This window comes from Chelonia mydas, chromosome 11 (genome assembly GCF_015237465.2).
Source record: "Chelonia mydas isolate rCheMyd1 chromosome 11, rCheMyd1.pri.v2, whole genome shotgun sequence".
NCBI lineage: Eukaryota > Metazoa > Chordata > Testudines > Cheloniidae > Chelonia > Chelonia mydas.
The window spans coordinates 18,574,137-18,587,522 of NC_051251.2; the positions used below are offsets into that span (position 1 = coordinate 18,574,137).

The 13,386-nt window shown below is 39.6% G+C and overlaps 1 protein-coding gene across 35 annotated transcripts in view; it reads left to right on the plus strand.

Annotated features, from left to right (window-relative positions):
• R3HDM1 (R3H domain containing 1) overlaps window positions 1-13,386 on the plus strand; it is a 165,554-nt gene that overhangs the window by 32,224 nt on the left and 119,944 nt on the right. For 2 of the 35 annotated variants that reach the window (XM_043525029.1, XM_043525025.1), the window contains exon 1: window positions 6,661-6,894. The exons of 29 other annotated variants lie outside the window; for them this stretch is intronic. The gene's annotated coding sequence lies outside the window, so the exon portion shown is untranslated. Of the gene's footprint in view, window positions 1-5,068; window positions 6,895-13,386 lie in introns of those variants that run through there. 4 more of the 35 variants (XM_043525039.1, XM_037912841.2, XM_043525031.1 and 1 more) reach the window with 4 other exon arrangements.

Genomic DNA, 13,386 nt, shown 5'->3' on the forward strand with positions numbered 1-13,386 from the left:
GTGTTGCAAATATTAGAACTTCAACTGAGCCAAGCTAACCTCCTACCTGCTCCATGTTGGGCTTGCAGAGCTCCCTTTATGTCCCTCAGGATGTATTGGGTTTGTACACCTCAGTGTAAGCACCATTGCTGAAAGTGTGGTTGAGGCGTAGTGGAGAGTGGCCTTATACTTTCTGCAACTACAGATATTACACAAGACTAGATCTTAGTATCTATTGAGCACCCGTCTCCAACTCAGCACATTGCTGACTGCTGTTAACCTTTTAGTACTTCAGTCAGTTTTCAGTCTACATCAGAGTTCGTATCCAAGCCAATTTGAATTAATTTTTCAAGTAAGATTTTTATTAGCAATACTATCAAACACCTAAGTAAAGTTCTAAATATTCATTTACTCTGTTCTCTTCACCTGCCAACTTCGTAATTCTCTCACAAAAACCTGTTCCATTTGTCTGGCAAGATCTGTTCTTGTAAATCCCCCCTTGCATGGTCGCAGAGACCGGCCTCCAGCCTGAGCCTGAACGTCTACACAGCAGTTAAAACAGCCCCATTGCCTGAGCCACACCAGCTCAAGTCAACTGAGGTGGGTCAGCTGTGGATGTTTAATTGAACTGTAGACGTACCCTTTGAGTCTTACAGCATCTAGTGGGCATCTATTACAGCAGAAGTCTTGAGAAAGATTGCTTTTCTGTAACTATTGTTCTCTGTAAGATACATAGAAGAAATAAGACTTTATTACAGCTAATAGCTCTGAAATCTGTTTTAAAATATCCTGCTAAATATTATAATTGCTCAATTTTTTTGCATAGAAAGGAATTGATTGCTCAAGATGCTAAGGGTCGCAATGGTGTTACTTCAGTGGCAGTGAGCAATACCCTGTGCTGAATCTAGGGGGTTTGAAACTAAGCTATGGGAGTTTTTTATCAGGACAGAGTAGGATCGATTTCAGTTCTTTATCCTCAGTGAACAGTTGCATGTAAGTAATTTTCTTGATTTTTTTGTTTGTTTGGTGTATAGGCCTGGTTAGTGGGGAGTTGTTTTTTGTTTTTTTTAAACCTACCTGGTACATTATCATTCTGTATCAAATGTTATGGAATCCTCTAGGATGATAAATTATATCTACTTCACATATCTGAATTTATATTTTAACATGTTTTTATATTTTAAAAAGGTATCTCTTGAAAAACTGTTCCTGTTTTTACACTTTTTACTGTCTGAGAATAGGACTATGTTAATATAGTTTTGTTGGCTACAGCTAATTAAATCTTTTTATAGGCTGTTTCATGGAATCACAGTAGCTGTTAGCTGATTGCTATAATGATACTAATACCCAATGCTGACTGCTGGAGACACAGAATTGGCTACTGAGTTTAGAATAAGATCAATATTTTTACAACAGTATAAAATTCTAACTACCATATTTAGCTGAAGTTGAACACGTCTCAATATAAAATTTCCCCCTTACTTTGTTTTTACTCAAAAAGATATCTGGTAGTGATGTCTAACAGTTGACAGACTTCTTCATAAGTCTTTCATCAGCTATTTGTGATGTAGATCCATGATTGTCTTGTTTTGTGGGTTATTTGATTGCAGTGTTGGTAGGAAGTTTTTTAATGATCCAACTTTCTCATTGAGCCTGAAGTCTCTAGTTGTCCTTAGCAAAGAGTGCCACTGCCTCTGTTGACAATACTCTTTCTGCTTCATTGCTATGATTTTCCCTGAGAGCAGCTTGGCTTCATTTCTATAGAAAACAATGGGAGCCAGTGGCCATTTTAAAAGAGAGCATCTTAATTGAGGGCAACCTATGGCCTGAGTGTCACTGAGAGCCATTGCAGATGGTGGCCATTCTGAGAGTACTTCTTTGTGGAATTGTCTGGAAGAATGTCTCTGGTGAAGGAGGAAATTTTAGTTTTGAAGAATAACAGCAAAAAATGGCCATTAATACTAAATATTTCTTTTCAGAAACTACCAGTTATACCAAATCTACTCAACTGCGAGGGCAGGAGGGATGGGGAAGATAGATTATGGTGGGCAGGAGATGCACTCACACTGGCTGCTTTGCTGCTCTAACGAAGTTGTTGGGGTGGAAGGAGAAGTGGCAGGGAAGAAACATCTGATGTTAAATAGACCTATCTTGAGGTGTGCTGTTTTCTTTCAGTCTCTGCCTTCAGGAGTCCATTTCTTAGTCTTTTTATATCCCACCATGTTTGGGGTTGGAAGAAATTGATTGGGAGTAGGAAGATTCCCTGTGCAATAGGGACCTGTTCCTGACCCAGTGCTATTAAAGATTTTTTTTTTTTTTTAAAGTTCTAGTAGAAAAAACAAAATCATTGCTGGTAACATTTGCAAATGAGACAGGTGGTGGACTGGCTACTCTGCTACTGCATGTTTCTCTGCCCAATCCCCAGTATCCTGGCTGCTTAGATTGAATATGATTGTTGTGATAGTACAGAGTCTGCTACTCTGCTCTTTCCCAAACTTTTGATTTGTAGTCATCCTATTCAGGGATCAACACCATTACTGTTGCTCAGACGTTTTCCAAGCAACAGAATGAGATTGGCCTGGCTTTGGTGAGTTTCACTGGTGTGCGCAGGGTTCTGATCATAGCATCTGTAAAATATTAGCTGCTGAGGAAGTGGAGGTGTGCTTGAAGAATGGGGAGGAGGGATCACATAAAATAAAACACTGCCAACTTTACTCTCTTTGATGCAAGAGTATAGTTGCTAGGGTACAAGACTTGAGTGACCCAGAGCCACTGAGAATCTGAAACTTCCTTAGTTTCAATAACTAATTTTTTAACATTTCTACGGACACTGTCAAAGTCAGTTTTTGGAAACAAGTTAACTTTTAAAAATCTCATGTGAAATAGTATGTCCTGAATTTTTCACTGAAGAAATCCTTTTTGAAGTTGTTCATGAATGTTTTCTTCCGTCTCTAGAGAAGTCCAGAGTGCAACAAAACTAGACATTCTTGTGCCCATTCTTCCTCCCCTTTTTCTCTGTGCACCTGTCTACTGCCTGTTGACTTTGTTTCAGCTTTGCTGCTGCTATTACTGGTAGATACTCTCTTCCAGGGCCTGGACAAGAATGTGCTCCTGAACTCGTCACAGAGCTGTGCATGAATCCTGAAACTGACTGTACTGGAAGTGCTGTCCAATGCACATAGTAAACTGAAAAAATAGAGGAAAATATTTTTCTTCATTTCAGTTACAGTAATCTTGTAAAAACAGTAGGCACAATAAAAATGTAACCTTTAGTTACTCCCATAGTTTTCAATAAATTATCTATTAGTACATTTTTTAAAGCATAAATCTTCCTTTTAAATATCTTGGCTTTAGTATACAACATAAGAATGGCCATACTGGGTCAGACCAAAGGTCCATCCAGCCCAGTATCCTGTCTACTGACAGTGGCCAATTCCAGGTGCCCCAGAGGGAGTGAACCTAACAGGTAATGATCAAGTGATCTCTCTCTCTCTTGCCATCCATCTCCACCCTCTGACAAACAGAGGCTAGGGACACCATTCCTTACCCATCCTGGCTAATAACCATTAATGGACTTAACCTCCATGAATTTATCCAGTTCTCTTTTAAACCCTGTTATAGTCCTAGCCTTCACCACCTCCTCAGGCAAGGACTTCCAAGGTTGACTGTGCTCTGAGTGAAGAAGAACTTCCTTTTATTTGTTTTAAACCTGCTGCCCATTAATTTCATTTGGTGGCCCCTAGTTCTTATATTTTGGGAACAAGTAAATAACTTTTCCTTATTCACTTTCTCCACACCACTCATGATTTTATATACCTCTATCATATCCCACCTTAGTCTCCTCTTTTCCAAGTTGAAAAGTCCTAACCTCTTTAATCTCTCCGCATATGGGACCCGTTCCAAACCCTTAATTGTTTTAGTTGCCCTTTTCCGAACCTTTTCTAGTGCCAGTATATCTTTTTTGAGATGAGGGGACATCATCTATATGCAGTATTCAAGATGTGGGCATACCATGGATTTATATAAGGGCAATAAGATATTCTCCGTCTTATGCTCTATCCCTTTTTAAATGATTCCTAACAGCCCGTTTGCTTTTTTGACTGCCGCTGCACACTGCGTGGATGTCTTCAGAGAACTATTCACAATGATTGCAAGATCTCTTTCCTGATTAGTTGTAGCTAAATAAGCCCCCATCATATTGTATGTATAGTTGGGGTTATTTTTTCCAATGTTCATTACTGTACATTTATCCACATTAAATTTCATTTGCCATTTTGTTGCCCAATCACTTAGTTTTGTGAGATCTTTTTGAAGTTCTTCACAGTCTGCTTTGGTCTTAACTATCTTGAGCAGTTTAGTATTGTCTGCAAACTTTGCCACCTCACTGTTTACCCCTTTCTCCAGATCATTTATGAATAAGTTGAGGATTGGTTCTAGGACTGACCCTTGGGGAACACCACTTATAACCCCTCTCCATTCTGAAAATTTACCATTTATTCCTACCCTTTGTTTCCTGTCTTCTAACCAGTTATCAATCCATGAAAGGATCTTCCCTCTTATCCCATGACAACTTAATTTACATAAGAGCCTTTCGTGGGGGACCTTGTCAAAGCTTTCTGGAAGTCTAAGTACACTATGCTGTAATGAATTTATAAACTGCAGTACTGGTGAACAAAGTGCAAACTGGTCATCTGTTTTGTACTGTTTGATGGATTAAGAGAGTCATGGCAGCTTCCAATACTCTGAACCTTCAGTGAGCTTTGCATGGGCACAGGAGTCCACCTACATGGTACTCATTGCGGTATAAGGGGAAAAGGAACTATTTTCTGACTGTATAACAGACTCTCAGGGAGACATACCTTTCAGCTTCAAGACTAAACACCCGATTGCACTTAACACAACAGTAGGGTCTGGCTGGAGTAAGCAGAGGCTTTTGATAATGGGCCTCCGCGTTTGTTTTCTTTGATAACTTTGGGCTTGTCTACACCTGGAGTTACTCAGGAATAGTTATTCTGGAGTAAGTGTAGACAAGCCCTAACTTCAGTTTCTTCACAGATGCATTGTTCTTGTTTTGTTCACTGATCTCTAGGAAAGTCTTTTGCATCCTGAATTAATGCATCCACTGCTGGTCATCCCACTTTTGCTCCTCCTCTATCCTGCCATACACTGTGTTGAGTGATCCCAAGTGGTTCTCCATCAAGTAAAGATGCTCCAGATAAATGCTCTGCAGAAGTAACTGCCTGATTTCAGTGACCTGTTCCTGTAGCAATATTGCCATGGTATCCAAAGCCCTACAAAGCTGCGCTGCCAAATCCAGCCACTCCCTGAACCTGCCAGTGTACGTGCATCATCCTGTTTGTATTAATGACTGTCAGGATCATGGCACTCTGCAGAGTTTCCTCCATGCTACCTGACAGCAGTTCAAAAACGGCACCGGCAAAAAGTAATGGACGTCAGTCTAAGAATCATGAGACTGTTAATTTTTTCTCATGCGTGTGCACAGACAGCGTTCCAGTGGGAGTCCCAAAATGCACCAGGAGAAAAATCAGAGAATAGAGTTGAGCGACGGAATGTTGTACTGTCTGATATCTGTCCAGAATGCTAAGTGGATATTTTGAACAAGTGCAGAGGTATGTGAATGCAGTGATTAACGAGGAAAGTATCTTAACCCAGTATAACATAGCAGTACGGATACACTTCAGTTTGGTTTAGTTACATTACTACAATTAGAGTGGACATACTAATTTGATGTAACATTCCCATGGAGACAAGCCCTATATTGCACATGGCAACATTATCTAGATGCTGCTTTTGGAAGTCTGGTCCTCTGTACTGCAGCAAATGGATAGTGGCCCACCGTTTATTTCAGGGGTGGGGGATAATTACTGCTTTTCTTGCTCATTTAGGTTCTGAAAAGTCGTCTTATACCAGCCCAGACATTATCATCCATTTTGGTGGTGGAGATAATTCTAGTCTACCAGTCCGCTGTTAGTAGTTCAGTTTTTTGTTTTTTTGCTTGGAAAGTCTCCAAGTGAGTTATTTCAGTCAGCAAGCACCCATGTGAATGCTGTCATCAGAAATGTGTTCTTTTCATGCGTCCATCTGCTGGTATAATGAAGTAACTCACTTTTCCAGAGAAATCTAAGGGGATTTGAAGAAACCAAACCAAGATGTAAAATGTTACCTTCAGCTACACTGGCTGGCTGGTTTGTTTTTGTCCTTAAAGTTGAAAATACAGCTACAGATAACACTTAAAAAAAAATCTGACTAAAAACTTAGAAAATGTTCAGATACCACTGTGATGAGAGCCATATAAGTACTTAAATCCTATCCATTTACTATTTTTTTTTAAAATCCCATTGCTTATAATATGAAATGGAAAAGGTAAAATAGTCATTATCTTTCTAAAAAATAATGATATCTGCACAGCAACACCAGTTTTGCACAATATTTACTGTTTGTGTCAGTTAAAAAATAATAATTTCATAATAATAAACTTCTTATGCTGGGAGATGTGCTATAGAATTTTAAGGGAGAGAATGACTAAAATCCCCCCCAACAGCCATTTTATAGCACGTTTACAGCTTCACAAGGCTTTTGCATCACTTGATACTGAATTGCTAACGAAGAGCTCAATATAGCTTCTGATGCGTTTTAGTTTCTCTGTGTGGTGACTGGCTAGGGTGTTACTGACATCACAATATACAGCTGTTGATTTTCTATTGTCTCTGAGGCTTCAGCAAGTGCCTTAACAGATTGCTTCAGCAGGTACCTACAAATGCTTGAATGATAAGCTAAGTGTATTTGTGCAGTAAGCTCTTTAAAGGAACAATACAAAAGCCTAGGTATGAGATACTATGGAAGGCATATCTTCAGTAACTCTGCATAATGAAGCTAAATGCCAGTATGATCCAGGTATGTGAATTCTGCAATGTAATGTTTAAAACATAATATGAAAAGAATGCTAAAAATCTCTACAGATTAGTTGTAACCAATAATTGTTCTCATTTGATTCATGTTCTTACAAAAGCGATGTTTAGGCCTAAGCAGTTAGCATGGAAAATATTAATAACTGTTAACAACATAGATTACTTGTTTTAACACAGATGCTCACAAAAATACTCTATAAAATATATATTTGTGCATGAATGTATGAATATGTGTGTCAACTGGTTTGAGAGAGGCATTCTTGCTAGATTATTTTTACAACTGAATAGTATACTACTGCCAGAATCAGAAAAACTATTGTAAATTTATCCTTTTGTTAAGACATAATTTGCTTATGTTGCAAAAATGGAATGTTGTTCAGTTGCACTATTTAAAATGGGGAAAAAAGTGTTCACTTTATAGTACTGGTCTCTTGCCATTGTGCTGATGAAACAGCTTAACTGTAATTAAGCTAAAATGTTTTCTTTTATAAAGATATTGATAGATAAAATGTTTGAACTGGAAATAGACTTTTTTGCTCTAGGTTCATTTTGAAAAGGCTGTGTAAGACATGATAGATGTATTTAAACCTATGTAGGGCATTAATCTCATTTTTATGTCATAGAACAAATTCAATTTAGATGAGAAAATGATCTTTTTCAGTAGATTAGAAAAGGACTGCTGATTTCTTCAAGATTGGCACTTCCGTTTTTTTAATTTAGAAGTTAATGCGCTAACAAAGCAAAGCCCAGAACGGTCATTGCTTTGATTATAGAAGAAAGCCATACCCCCCAAAAAACAAGAAAACTACTGTTAATCAAAGGACTGTTTTCAGTTTTGTTTTTAATTATGTAGTTTGAAAATTCTGATATTAATTATCGGTTATATACAGGTTAATTATATTTCTTATCAGTTCAAAAATATATGTACACTCCATTCTTTTTTTTTTCTGTGCACTGGCATTTTATATGGCTTTTTAAAATACAGGTTGGAAAAATTAGTTGGTATTGGCTTATAGGCACGTTGTAACTTTATGGTGAAAACTAATAGCATAATATATCAAAAATATAGTAATTTACCAAATCATTAGATCTTTTTGCTACAGTACATTTTGTATCAGAATTGATGTCCATCATAATTCCTGTGTGGTGTTTTAAACTTTTCCTGGGTAATTGTCTCCTTTTGGTTACTAACATTTGTGGTACAGGTTGGTTACCTGGAAGCCATGAACAGATTAAAGGCTTTGCGCTGTTAAAATTAGAAATCTATTCAAGCCATCAACAATAGGAACTTAAAACTCATATCTTAGACATTTTCATGTTGAAGTCACCTTTCCATTTCTGTGCATGGAAATAAAAGAAAAAATGAAAGCCCCCACATTTTAACAATAAAAATCTAATTGTAAAAAAATATTTTCTGTTTTAATGATTTTTGGGGGTGGGGTTAGTAAAGTTGTTGTGGGCTGCTTATTTATTTCACATTCATTATGTATTTCACATTCATTTTGAACTTAAATGAAGATTTGGGGCCATTTAAGTACCTTGCTAAATAATTAAAATCGTAACCATTTAAAATGGTTACCAGTGATTAAACAATGTATCCCTTTAGAATATGCCAAACCATGTTCTGAATATTTTGAGATTTTAATGGAAGTGTATTATGGTCCGAGTATAAAGCAGCATTTTGCTGATGCAAACTTTTTTTTAATGTGATCTATGCTTTCTCTTTGCTGTTTTGAGCAGTTAAATGAAAGCATTTATTTTTCTTGCGTTTAGTGAAAAAAATACTTTTTATATCTAATTTTTTTTAATGTTCTGTGTTGTATTTGGTAATATTAAATTGTTGCAGAGCTAAAGAAATGGCTGTTAAAGAACGTATGTTCAGATACGTATTTTGGTAAACACTAAATCTTGTACATAAATAGAGAAAAACCTTTTAAAAAGGTTTATCTACTAGAAAAAAACTAATGTGCACCATGATGTGTATTACTTAAGAAAACGGACCTGGCTTTTACCTAGGTACGATGCAGCACACACAGTACATCGCTTTAGTAACTGATCCAATACCAATAGAGGATTAGTCATAAAATAGAAGATTAGTCATAGTTCACACACTTTTTTTTTTTTTTTAGGTTTTTGTTCACAAACATAACATTTTAATTATCTAAAAATGTTTATTCGGTTTGGCAGGAAGTGGTTTTTAATATATAAAATCCAGTCAACAATATCTTCAAAGGAAATAGTCTGCAATTTATGGAAATTCCTGTGTGCCTTATTTTAATGTGTATTTTAAGGAGTATCATTAGTATATCTCCATAAGACTGTATAGTAATGTGTAAGGGGAACTCTGCCATTTGGGGTTCTTGTCTTGAAGATTTCATAATCTGAAGTCACAAGCAGGTATTGCACATTGCAGTATGGTACCCTGTTTGTTTTGTATTTGTGACGTGGTCTTATAGCTGGTATATTTCATGGAAAAGGTGGCTTTTCAAAAGTTTTTCTTGAAGGTGACTGGGAGGTTACACGTATTGAGCAGTATGAAAAGTTGCAGTTAGGCAAAGGAAACAAAAGGAGCAGTTATAGAAAGAAGGGTAGTGTGTGGACAGGTGACAGGACGGTGTGTAGGAGATTAGAACAGAACTATGCAGGGGCAAAGTTATGGATTGCTTGGAATAAGCAAAGTGGTTTGAATTTTGTAATAGGAAAATGAAAGCTGCTGCAGAGATGATACATGGAGCTGTGCGGAAGATGCTAAACAGGAAATATGATTTTGGCAGCAGTATTTCTGGTGGGAAAGAAGGTGGCAGTAGGGAATAACAAAGTGTGTGCTGTTGTGAGACAACAGGGTAGAGAGAAATGGACAAATGTTCAGAATACTACAGAAAATTATTGCATGATTTCCTTACAGTTTCTGAACATCACTACTTCTTTTATGACTATATGATCATATGCATGCTTCTAACTTTTTTTTGTCACATCCTGAAACAGTTTAAGGTAAATTAGTGAAAACCATATAGGCTCGGTCATCCCACATAGGTGTGTGGAAACTCTTTTTTAAATAGTTGTTAAAAATCTTTTGAGCTCAGTACACTACTTAAGCTAAAATGATTTTCAGCTGCTATTTTAACAGTTTTCCCTGTCCACACATGCGTGAGCCTGCCAGTTATCTGAAACCAACATTTCTTGAAAATTGTTTCAGGATCTGTGCCCCCCTCCGTCCCCCTTCGGCCACCCCGGGGGAGGGGGGGGAGTGAGTGGTGAAAAATTCTAATGGAATTTGAATTTTAAAGCAAAACTTGCCTTTTAAGATGAGTCTTTTTTTTTTATTTTGATAATTTGAAGTCCCCAACAAAGGTAGGAAGAAAGCGGTTCAGCTGCAAGACTGATGCGCTGATGTTCTGATGGAACATTACAAATATCTGCCTTCTTCAAACATTGGTTATTTGGACTCAGAACTTCATTCTGTAAATTCACCAGCTAGCTACTTCCGTTGAAGTGCAAAGATGGAAAATTAGGACCACATAGATTTTAATCGCTCTGGGGGAAGGGAGCATGTTGTTTTTGGTGTTGTGGTAGCATGCTTCAATCAAGATAAGGGCCCCGTTTTGCTAGCTAATATCTAAGTACACACACAGGCAGGATCCCTGTCATGAAAAGATTAAAAAATTATCTGGAAAAAGTGCCTAGCAAACTGTTGGTACCACTCAAACAGTAATAAAACGCCAAAGCACAAAACCTATTAAAGTTACTGTGCACATGTATTTTATTTTTGGCGCCTTCCAGGCGAGCTTGATAAGAATCTTCTGAATAGCAGTGTTGTTTGGGGTCACCCCTCCAAGCCCTCTGGCAGACTGTAGCCAAGAGTATAAAAGGTAGGGAGACGGCAGCAGCTCTCCAGTTCCTTTTTACTGCTTGTGGTTGCAAGACTGAAAACCTGTAGCATCTTGGCACACTGTGCAAATAAATTCTTTTTGGTTAGACTTTAGTTATTTAGTTAGTTTTATTGTTTGTTTATCCCACTAGCCAAAAAAAAGTGTGTGTGTAAAATTTACTGATAACACATGGACTTGTAGACCTTGTTTGACTTGGCTCTGGATGTGGTGGAGTTCAAGTCCCCATGATTCAAGACCTGCCTTTTCTTCTGAACAAGCTATCCCTATCAACAATGGATACTCTAAGGTCTTGTCTACACTACGAAATTAGGTCGAATTTATAGAAGTCGGTTTTGTAGAAAGCGTTTTTATACAGTCGATTGTGTGTGTCCCCATACAAATGCTCTAAGTGCATATAGTCGGCAGAGTGTGTCCACAGTACCGAGGCAACCGTTGACTTCTGGAGCATTGCACTGTGGGTAGCTATCCCACAGTTCCCGCAGTCTCCGCCACCCATTTGAATTCTGGGTGAAATCCCAGTGCCTGATGGGGCTAAAACATTGTCGTGGGTGGTTCTGGGTACATATTGTCAGGCCCCCCTTCCATCCCTCCCTCTGTGAAAGCAAGGGCAGACAATCGTTTTGCACCTTTTTTCTTGCGTTACCTGTGCAGACGCCATACCACGGCAAGCATGGAGCCCGCTCAGCTAACTGTCACCGTATGTCTCCTGGGTGCTGGCAGACGTGGTACTGCATTGCTACACAGCAGCAATTTATTGCTTTTTGGCAGCAGACAGTGCAGTATGACTGGTAGCTGTCTTCGACGTAGTCCATGGTGCTCTTTTACCCGACCTCGATGAGGTCAGGGGCGCCTGGGCAAACATGGGAGTGACTCAGCCAGGTCATTTCCCTTTTAAGTTTCGTCTCATGGCAGTTCAGTCCTACCGGCAGTGCACTGTCTTTTAATCCACAGCCAGCAGAAGACAATGGCGAGCAGTCATACTGCACAGTCTGCTGCCAGCAAGATCTATAAAGATAGATGAAGTGGATCAAAACAAGAAATAGACCAGATTTGTTTTGTATTCATTTTCTCCTCCCTCCCTCCGTGAAATCAACGGCCTGCTAAACCCAGTTTTGAGTTCTATCCTTGAGGGGGCCATTCTGTTTCTCGCAAAGCCACCCCCTTTGTTGATTTTAATTCCCTGTAAGCCAACCCTGTAAGCCATGTTTTCAGTCGCCCCTCTTTCCACCACAGCAAGGGCAAACAATCTTTTCGCACCCTTTTCCCTGGATTGCTCGAGCAGGAGCAGATGCCATAGCACAGCAAGCATGGAGCCCGTTCAGCTCACCACAGCAGTTATGCCCATAAACACCTCGCTCGTTATCATGCAGTGTATGCAGAACCAGCACCTGAAAAACAAGGCAAGGAAGCAATGGCAGCGCGGTGATGAGGACATGAACACACTTTGCTCTAAAACCGCGTTCCCCCGCAATTTGGAGATCATGGTGTTAATGGAGCAGGCTCATGCCATGGAACGTCAATTCTGGGCCCAGGAAACAAGCACAGCGTGGTGGGACCGCATAGTGTTGCAGGTCTGGGATAATTCCCAGTGGCTCCGAAACTTTCGCATGCGTATGGGCACTTTCATGGAACTTCGTGACTTGCTTTCCCCTGCCCTGAAGTGCAAGAATACCAAGATGAGAGCAGCCCTCATGGTTCACAAGAAAGTGGCAATAGCCCTGTGGAAGCTTGCAATGCCAGACAGCTACCGGTCAGTCGGGAATCAATTTGGAGTGGGAATCAATTTGCTGTGATGCAAGTAGTCAGCGCAGTCATTGAGCTGCTGCTATCAAAGGTAGTGACTCTGGGAAATGTGCAGGTCATAGTGGATGGCTTTGCTGCAATGGGATTCCCTAACTGTGATGAGGCTATAGACGGAACTCATATCCCTACCAGGGCAGCCAGTACATAAACTGCAAGGGGTACTTTTCGATGTTGCTGCAAGCACTGGTGGATCATAAGGGATGTTTCACCAACATCAACGTGGGATGGCTGGGAAAGGTTCATGATGCTTGTGTCTTCAGGAACTCTGGTCCGTTTAAACAGCTGCAGGAAGGGATTTACTTCCCAGACCAGAAAATAACTGTTGGGGATGTTGAAATGCCTATAGTTATCCTTGGGGACCCAGCCTACCCCTTAATTCCCTGGCTCATGAAGCCGTACACAGGCACCCTGGACAGTAGTAAGGAGCTGTTCAACTATAGGCTGAGCAAGTGCAGAATGGTGATAGAATGTGCATTTGGACGTTTAAAGGGTTGCTGGCGCACTTTACTGACTCGCTCAGACCTCAACGAAACCAGTATTCTCATTGTTATTGCTGCTTGCTGTGTGCTCCACAATCTCTGTGAGAGTAAGGTGAGACGTTTATGGCGGGGTGGGAAGTTGATGCAAATCGCCTGGCTGCTGGATAAGCGCAGCCAGACACCAGGGCAGTTAGACGAGCACAGCAGGAAGCAGTGCGCATTAGAGAAGCTTTGAAAACCAGTTTCGTGACTGGCCAGGGTACTGTGTGACAGTTCTGTTTGTTTCTCCTTGATGAAAACCCACTC